The sequence below is a fragment of the Perca fluviatilis genome, chromosome 18 (assembly GCF_010015445.1).
Source record: "Perca fluviatilis chromosome 18, GENO_Pfluv_1.0, whole genome shotgun sequence".
NCBI classification, from domain to species: Eukaryota; Metazoa; Chordata; class Actinopteri; order Perciformes; family Percidae; genus Perca; species Perca fluviatilis.
Window position 1 is genome coordinate 33,797,528 of NC_053129.1, and position 10,000 is coordinate 33,807,527.

The window sequence follows — 10,000 nt, forward strand, 5'->3', positions numbered from 1 at the left end:
CACCTCAGCTGTAGATCTCTGCAGTTCATCCAGAGTGATCATGGGCCTCTTGGCTGCATCTCTGATCAGTCTTCTCATTGTATGAGCTGAAAGTTTAGAGGGACGGCCGGGTCTTCGTATAGTTGTAGTGGTCTGATACTCCTTCCATTTCAATATTATCGCTTGCACAGTGCTCCTTGGGATGTTTAAAGCTTGGGAAATCTTTTTGTATCCAAATCCGGCTTTAAACTTCACAAAAAGCGTATCTCGGACCTGCCTGGTGTGTTCCTTGTTCTTCATGATGCTCTCTGCGCTTTACACACACCTCTGAGACTATCACAGAGCAGGTGCATTTATACCGGAGACTTGATTACACACAGCTGGATTCTATTTATCATCATTAGTCATTTAGGTCAACATTGGATCATTCAGAGATCCTCACTGAACTTCTGGAGAGAGTTTGCTGCACTGAAAGTAAAAAGGGGCTGAATAATTTTGCACGCCCACTTTTTCAGTTTTTTATTTGTTAAAAAAGTTTGAAATAGCCAATGAATTTCGTTCCACTTCATAATTGGGACCCACTTGTTGTTGATTCTTCACAAAAAATTACAGTTTTATATCTTTATGTTTGAGGCCTGAAATGTGGCAAAAGGTCGAAACGTTCAAGGGGGCCGAATACTTTCGCAAGGCACTGTATATATATATATACTGTGACATTTACGGTGATCATTTATCACATTTTCACAAGGCAAAGTGACTTCATCACTTCACAGTGAAGGAGAGGGGAAGTTGTTCAGTTACCTCTGTATCTAAACGAAAACTAACTAACTAACGAAATGAGAGATCAACCAAATAAACTAAAATAGGAACATGTCTGATGTGATTATAGTTAGTGCGACACAGCATGAGTCTGCAAATGCCCCTCCTACTTGGTTTTCATGAGACGACTGAAGTCCCCCGCGAACAAACAGCACGAATCAATCAAATGCTAGTATTATTTATGTTAATAATGTGTTAGTATTTATGTATTCTTACCTGTACACTGAAGCACCAGCATCAGATATAGAAACATTTTAATCCATCGTTCTGTTTCTCTCTCTTCTGTTCTGTTCTTTTCACACCTCTGTCTCTGTGTTGGTGCTTCTCAACATGATGCAGTACAACATTTATAGAGCTACTTCCTGTGAGTCATGTATATCATTTCTTCTTTTGGGGAGATCAGCTTTGACTTTCCTCCTGCCAACCTGTCAACACACTGACACTAGCTGGACACATATGTGGCCCGGTGTAGTTTGGGATGTTGGAAACTGCCAATGACATTTGGTTTTAGACACTTCTCATTCATTCAGGTGTTTAATACGACTTCAACAGTCATTAGAGATGAAATCATTTTTGAGAAATGACATCCTTTATTTAGTCCAAATGAGGGATTTCACATCCTACCTCCTTTCAGCGTGTTCTTTCATAGCACCAGGACATTTTTAAGATGATGTTTCGGGGTTTTACTGTAATAGATAGGATAGCTGAAGATAGGAAAGGGGTGAGAGAGAGAGAGAGGGCACGAAATACAGAAAAGGCCTCCGGGTCAGACATGAACCCGGGACACTGAGGTAAGGACTGAGGGGTGACCACTCCCCCAGGTGAGCTGCTAGGGCAACAGGACAACAACATGACATTTGAATTAAACTGAACAAAGACATACATGTCAAAATGATTGCATAGGGAAAATTGTAAACAAACGGACAGACAGACAGACAGACAGACAGACAGACAGATAAGTAAAAAGATAGATGGATAGATAATTGTCCTGTACCAAGGAAACTTGTTGCCACTGTCTAAGCCTCACATAAATCGGAGATACATAAACACATTGTAAACCACAACATGACTTCATGAAATACATCAGATGCATCTACACATACCTGTACACACATACCAGTTATTGATGTATTTTTGGGAGTGCTGCTATGGCAGAAGGAACAAACCTCCTAACAAAGCGTGCCCGTTTGCAGGCCAGGGGCCGGTCTCTATGGCCGGATGGAAGCAGTGAAGAATGGTTTGAGAGGGTTTGGGTCTGGGGTTATGTGCTATGATGTGAGATCTGTGTGGGATGGCTTTTCTGTGTCAGGTGTAGTCAGGAAAGACTAGGCTTGGACCCAAATGCAGTTAGAGGTGATTTATTTACACGCAAAAGTCTTACACAAAGTGTCCTCCGGAAGGTAGCCAGGCAGGAACCAATGCAAAACAGAATCCACAACAGAACAGAGAAGAACATCCAGCAGGAAACAGGGCAAACAGAACGAAATGATCCGACACCAGACAAAGACAACACAGAGACTAAATAAACCAGGTAACGAGGACCAATAAGGGACAGGTGACACAAGGCTGGGCAAACAGGTGAAACACATTAGGGCAATCACACGGGAGGGAAAACCAAGGACAGGAAGTAAACTAGACAAGACAAGGGAGACAAGACAGATGTCAAAATAAAACAGGAAACAGAACATAACAGAACCCACAATCATGACATTCTGTTGAGGTCTGAGAGGTTAGGGGTGGGGAGGCCAATCATTTTGGAGACGTTGTCTGTGATGTGTTTGTTCTTGTAGGAGAAAGTTATCACGGTGAAGAAACAGTAGAGGGGGATTGGTAATAAGAGACTAAAACAGATTAATCAAGAATTAAAAACTCAAAATACTGACATTTTTTTATTTATTTATGTAATCTCTCAAAAAACCTGATAAGCAAATTCATACAGCAGCAGAAAACAGTAATAAACGATGACACAATAAAAGCGCAATAATATGCACAAGATCCTTCATGACATGACTGATCCCTCTTTAAATAACTGTCCCAGTCATGATCCATTTAGGTCCTGAGGGTAAGGAGATCTATAAATTAAACCTCGAACAGAAAGTCTTTTCCGCGGGATGATTTAGAAAAGGGCACCCAGTAACTCAGTGTTACTGAGCCAGTAGTCTCACTTTACCAGACCATCCTCCACACACTGCAGAGCAGAGGAGGGTCTGGCTAGTAGTCCACACAGCATTCTGGGAGAGGAGAAAAAAGAGAAAATTAAACTTTTAAGGCCATATTACAGCTCTATCCTGTGACACCAGAGCAATCCCACAAGTGGAACATCGAGGATATAGACTACTGAGCCAGAAACCCTGAGAGCTTCCTGGTTACACAAGCAAACATACATCAATCAATAAAGTTAATAAAGTGCCTGACAGAAAGTTTACAAAGAAAAATATATTATATACAGTATTATACACATGTTGTCATTCATTTAAGAAACCAGTCATGTGAATGTCAGGTTCTTACATCTATCCAATCCAACTTTATTTGTAAAGCACATTTAAAACAACCAGGTTGACCAAAGTGCTGGACATTGACATAATTATAAACATGCAAGTAACAAAGTAAACATTTAAAACAAATAACAAGACTATCTATGTTTCACATTGTGCTACTAGTTAATCTACTACACCCCCTTCTGGACAGAAAGGCATTTTACAGCAATAAACATTGAAGTGATCATAAAAATATTTGTAACAAAAAGAAAACTTGATCATGTAAGACCTGAAATGTAAAACTACCACTGTATTATTCCAGTGGGTTTGTTTTCATATTGATACCAATACATTTTCAAACATCATGTAAAACCACCTAACCCAGTCCTTCATCATATAAAATCACGTTAAACTCGTCAACAACCAGATGAGGTTTAGCTACAAGGTTTTGACTTTTCCGTCATGCATCAACAACACTGCTATTAATCTGGTAAAAGGGTTATGTACAAAAATATAAATAAATATTAAATGATCATAAGGATTTCTACTGCAGAAACAATGCTGCTTAATGGCTTCATACAGTAACACAGTATGAGTGAATTTTAGTAAAAAAGGCACTCGCGGAATAAAAACAGACTTGGTCTTTTTATTAACTATCAATGTAAATACCTGTAATGCTATGAGCTGTAAGTACACCGTGCTGTCTTATTGGTTTGGTTTGTTGATGGTGGTGGTAGGCGCTGACATCAGCAGAGGATGCAGCAGCAGCAGAAGGAGGAGGAGGAGCTTTCACAGTGCTGTAGGTCACTGCATCATCATCATCATCATCATCATCTTTACCCCGAGCCTGGGGAAAGAGAGGGAAACAGCACAACACATGAATGACACAGCAGGACATGACTAGGGTTTAATCCCGGGAAATATGATCAAAACCATTTCCCGTTTCCCGGGAAATGTTATGATGAGAAACGGGAAATAAAATAAAATAAAAAAAGGCAAGGAGTACGTGTCTATTGTTATCATACGGTAACGTTGATGCAGGCGACGGTAGCTACGGTAATAGAGGCTCCCTAAATCATTACACAGGCTCAATACATTCATTCATTAAAGAAGAAGAAGAAGTTCGTTAGGCAGCACGCGCTACGCAACTGGGCTACCTAGCTCCGTTAATGATGTCTGATGTCGGCCAGCTTTGTTTGGGAGCATTTTGAAAGACGGGACAATAAAAACTGCTCAGTGCCAGTTGTGTGACCGGTTTATTTGGTGTATTTGTATTTGGTTAACTTTGAGTGATTATTCCCGTTTGCAGCCTCTTATACATCCTCAACAGGCACAGAATGGATTTCAATAACGTAGAAATCATTCAATGGTTTACTTAAGCATATTTTGTTAGTTTGTATAATAGATTTCCATAAAACATTGATTATATAAGGGTTGCCTAGATTTTTCGAAAAGCAGCATACTGACCGCAATCAATACTCTGTGTTAAAAGCACCGCATACTGAAATGAATACCTCAGTGTTAAAGCGCAGCCTAACTGACCAATAAATACTCAGTGTTAAAGCTAACCGCCTACTGACAATAAATACTGAGTGTTAAAGCGGAGCCTACTGACCAATCAGTACTCAGTGTTAAACGCACCACCTACTGACCAATCAATACTCAGTGTAAAAGCACGGCTACTGATAATCAATACTCAGTGTAAAAGGCTGCATACTACTGACCAATAAATACTCAGTCCGTAAAAGCACACGCCTACTGACCAATGGCTGCATTCCACTTAGGAGACCCTGGTATTAAACCATTACTGATGGCTGCATTCCACTTAGGAGAGGCCCTGGTATTAAACCATTACTGATGGCTGCATTCCACTTAGGAGAGGTCCTGGTATTAAACCATTACTGATGGCTGCATTCCACTTAGGAGGACCCTGGTATTAAACCATTACTGATGGCTGCATTCCACTTAGAGAGGTCCTGGTATTAAACCATTAATGATGGCTGCATTCCACTTAGGAGGACCCTGGTATTAAACCATTACTGATGGCTGCATTCCACTTAGGAGAGGCCTGGTATTAAACCATTACTGATGGCTGCATTCCACTTAGGAGAGGTCCTGGTATTAAACCATTAATGATGGCTGCATTCCACTTAGGAGACCCTGGTATTAAACCATTACTGATGGCTGCATTCCACTTAGGAGGGTCCTGGTATTAAGCCATTACTGAAGGCTACATAAAATTTAACTATCTTACTGGGACACTTGATGGAACTGAGCCATCGTTAAGGTTATCAATGTCAGCTGTACTTTTCCTACTATGACAAGTCAAAATGTCTGCTGTGAAAAAGGTCCATTACCAAATGTAAGCATGCTAAGGATCTGATCTAAAATAGTGGCCATGTCAAAGATTACAGTTTCTTAGCATCAGCACGTTAGCAACATGGATGTGGTTAGCATGCTGCATGCTGCAATCAGCTCAAAGCTGCACTGTGCAGCTTCACAGAGCCGCTCACATGGCTGTAGCCTCTTCATTCAGTAACATCATCACTAGAACCAATCAGACAGCTCACATGGCTGTAGCCTCTTCATTCAGTAACATCATCACTAGAACCAATCAGACAGCTCACATGGCTGTAGCCTCTTCATTCAGTAACATCATCACTAGAACCAATCAGACAGCTCACATGGCTGTAGCCTCTTCATTCAGTAACATCATCACTAGAACCAATCAGACAGCTCACATGGCTGTAGCCTCTTCATTCAGTAACATCATCACTAGAACCAATCAGACAGCTCACATGGCTGTAGCCTCTTCATTCAGTAACATCATCACTAGAACCAATCAGACAGCTGACCTGAGCTCTACTGCTGCTCTTCTTGGTGTGGCTGACAGAGGCGTAGAAAACACCACCTTCAGGATCAGCCTGCACAGAGAAGAAAACATCATGGCTGCTCAGTAACATGTTGGGGGTTGTAGTTTAGCTGCAGTAACATGTTGGGGGTTGTAGTTTAGCTGCAGTAACATGTTGGGGGTTGTAGTTTAGCTGCAGTAACATGTTGGGGGTTGTAGTTTAGCTGCAGTAACATGTTGGGGTTGTAGTTTAGCTGCAGTAACATGTTGGGGGTTGTAGTTTAGCTGCAGTAACATGTTGGGGGTTGTAGTTTAGCTGCAGTAACATGTTGGGATTTGTAGTTTAGCTGCAGAATTTGACTTCTCTTTTTCTCTGAGAGAGGGAAGTTGGACATTTAGAGCTTTTTCACTGTATCTCATTTTGGGGAACAATAATAGGCCTGTAACAGTGGGTGTAACTCTGTACTGTGTGTGTGTGTGTTGTGTGTGTGTGTGTGTGTGTGTGTGTGTGTGTGTGGGTGGTGTTGTGTGTGTGTTTTGGTGTGTGTGTGTGTGTGTGTGTGTTTTGTGGGTGTTGATCTCACCATGTCCTGACTGGTTTCTGGAGCAGACTGAGTCTCTGCAGGGTTCAAACTCAGTCCCTGGACAAACACAGACTAGTTAAGGTTTTCCATACACATCTATTGATAATTATTATATTATATACTGTGTGATATGCTGTAAATGAACATATACTTTTTCTGATTTTTCCTGAATGTTCCACTCAAGCTAAATTCTAAATTTGATATTGAATTGCAAGGTCATTTTGGAGACCTTTGCTGCTGCAACTGGTTTATGTCCATACAACACAGTAAACTGAAGAACTACCACAAACCCTGTTTTTAAAAGTCATAACTCTGTACAAATATGATTATTAAGTTTTAAAACTCACAATGTTTTCATTCGTCTGTGTTTTGTTACCTGGAAACACAAAAGAGAGTTGACTTTAGCTTCCATGGTCAAATTCCCGGTTTATTAAAACCCTTTTGTTAAAAAAGTTGAATCTGTGATTGTTCTCACTTTTAGTTTTCTTCCGTCTGATGACTACCACAATGATGATTGCTGCTAAGAGTGCTGTTACTCCCACAGCAACACCCATGTACACCAACCGATCTGGAAGGAGATTAAAATCATTTTGGTTACAGCTTCATGTTGGGTTAAAAATAACAACTACAATATTACTATATGTGCTTTTTGTAAACGTTTTGAAACATACTTTGCGAAGTAAATCTGTGTCTGTTGGTAGAAATCTGCATCTCTTAGTTAACACACCTCACATCACGTCTACATCGACTGAATCTTTGAATCTCGTTCATAACTGTATCTTTAAACAATTTAACCATCTAATGAACCCGTTGCTACATCATCTTGATTATGGTTTAAGAAAATTCACCAACCTCTAATGAAACGCTTCAAAATAAATGCTTACTTTTAACTGTGATTTTTTCTATACCACATTACAAGGGATTAAAAAATACCAACAGCAAGGCAAGGTTGGAGACTTGTGTAGATAATTCATACTTCAGGCTTTATAAGGATCAAGAGAGAGAAAGAAAGAAAGAGAGAGAGCGAGAGAGAGAGAGAGAGCTCATGTGTTTTTCATGTGTTTTGTTTGTTTATTTTCTTTATTTCATTTGACACTTTTTTAGTTGTTTGGTTTGTTTTGTTTGATTTTATATTGATGTTGTTTTCACGTTTTTCTTTTTGTTGTTAAATGTATATATTTTAGTTTACTCAATAGATTGTTTGTATGTATTTCTTCTCATCTTATTATCCCTGATGCTTTGGCAATATTGTTATTTCTGACATTCATGCCAATAAAGCAATTTGAATTGAGAGAGAGAGAGAGAGAGAGAGAGAAGAGAGAAGAAGAGAGAGAGAGAGAGAGGGTATGATGTTAAGTAACTACCTGGTGTTGGTGTGTTATCTGTTCCCACTGTTGTGTTTCCTTTAAATTTTTTTATAAAACAACAAAACACAACACATGGTGTTAAAATACTTCATATTTACAATCTGAAGAGACTATACAAGAAAGAATAATCATCTTAAAAGTTAAAATGTATCAAATAAAACCAACTGTACCTGTTTTCTCATTTATCATTACATCAAATTGCAGCGTGTTTCCATTCTTCTTATCTGTCACGTTACACTTGAGTAACTTCTGATTAAGATGAGGAGGAAATGACACACTGGCTGAACAGGTATGAGGTGTTATCTCCACGACATTCTCATTCCCCTCATAGAGCCACTTCACTGTGTGATCACACCCAGCATCAGTCAACACAGAGCAGATCAAGGTGACTGTATCATCAGTGTTCTTCTGTTCTACCACTGGTGAAGATGGAGATATTGAGAGAGAAAGACAACAAGAGTTAAATTAACTTCATCACTGTAATCATGATTATTGTCATGTTTTTGTATATTGTTCTAACAAGACAGTTAGTAAACATTATGATGTAAATACTCACTGTTGACAACAGACAGATGAACCACAGCATCTGGACCTTGTTGTGGTCCTCCTGATTTGTAGAACTGTCTGCAGGTGTAACGACCAACATCCTCCTCTGTGACATTCTTCATAACCAGAGAACATTTCTCTGTAACACTCAGTCTGTCTGATTTAGCTCTGGGAATCCCAGCTTTAATTTGTCCGATAACCAACAGCTCTACTGCTGCTTCCCCTTAAGACCCCAAAACCAAATAGTGCCTCTACATTTTTTCTTAATTAATCCCTTTTTAAAAAACAAAAAGGCCTTCCTCTCCCCCCCCCCATTGTGTTGAGGGTTTTTTTTCCCCCCCTTCTTTTTGTAAAAAAGAAAAAAAAAAAAAAAAAAAAAAAATTTTTTTTTTTTTTTTTTGTTTTTTTTTTTTAAAAAAAAAAAATAAATTACAACAAAACACACCCACCCTCCCTTTAATTTATAATAAATATTTTTTTTTTTATTTTTTTTTTTCAAAATCATCGCATTCACCATATTCAAAACAAACAGCAAACTGGGCTGTTTCATTTAAATCAATGTTAGTCTCTTAAATACTATCATTAACATTTCTTTTCGTCATGTATGTGTTTTGGGTCCTTACCTGTACACTGAAGCAGCAGAATCACAAATAAAGTTATTTGAATCCGTCTGAATTCAGCCATCGTGCCTCTCCGTCTCTCTCTCTTGTTCTCTCGCTCACGACTGTCAACGTTTCTGACTTCTTTAGGAGAGATACAGCGTTTACTTCCCGTTCTGAGTAAAGTGTGACTTCCTTACAGTGACTGCATCTTTGTTTATCCTTCCTTTCAGCTGCTGAATTCACAGATCAACTTTTCATCTTTTTAGTTTCTTGATGATAACTAAACAGCCAAAAAGCCAGATGTGGTTCAGTGTGGAGATAAAGTACTTGAGCCACTGATGAGTTTTCAGACGAGTGCTCAGCCCCACAGATGATCCAGAGAGAATCTGTTGCTCTGTCTTTTGACCAAACCCCTTTTCATTAAAAATGTTAGTGGTTTGTAGGTTCCTCATGCAGCTTAGTGTTGTTTTCTGATAACTAAAGGGGAAGTGTTTTTGGTGAGAATGTGGTTAACACCAGCAGCAGAGCTCTGCAGGTTTCACTCTGATGATAAGCATCTGTCTCTTTTACAGAACTCCTCCCTAAACATAAAGGTATGGACACTATTTATTTGATCGCTCTGACAGAAATGCTTTAACTCTCTCTATATTTTAAAGTGGCAGTAACCCTGCTGATGTGGCTGTTTGAATTTAGGTCACTTTTCATGACCATACCAACCAAGGTTCTAAATTAGCACCGTTTACCAGCCAAATGCTGGTGAAATATGCAAGTGGCT

The 10,000-nt window shown here is 39.3% G+C and overlaps 1 long non-coding RNA gene across 1 annotated transcript; it reads right to left on the reverse strand.

Annotated features, from left to right (window-relative positions):
* Positions 1-898: 898 nt before the first annotated feature.
* On the reverse strand, positions 899-4,006 carry LOC120546213. The gene is made up of 3 exons (XR_005636835.1): positions 3,945-4,006; positions 1,916-3,029; positions 899-1,502 (listed from the first exon to the last, which is right to left on the reverse strand). It is a non-coding gene; the product is annotated as an uncharacterized LOC120546213 (long non-coding RNA).
* Between the last annotated feature and the right edge of the window lie 5,994 nt (positions 4,007-10,000).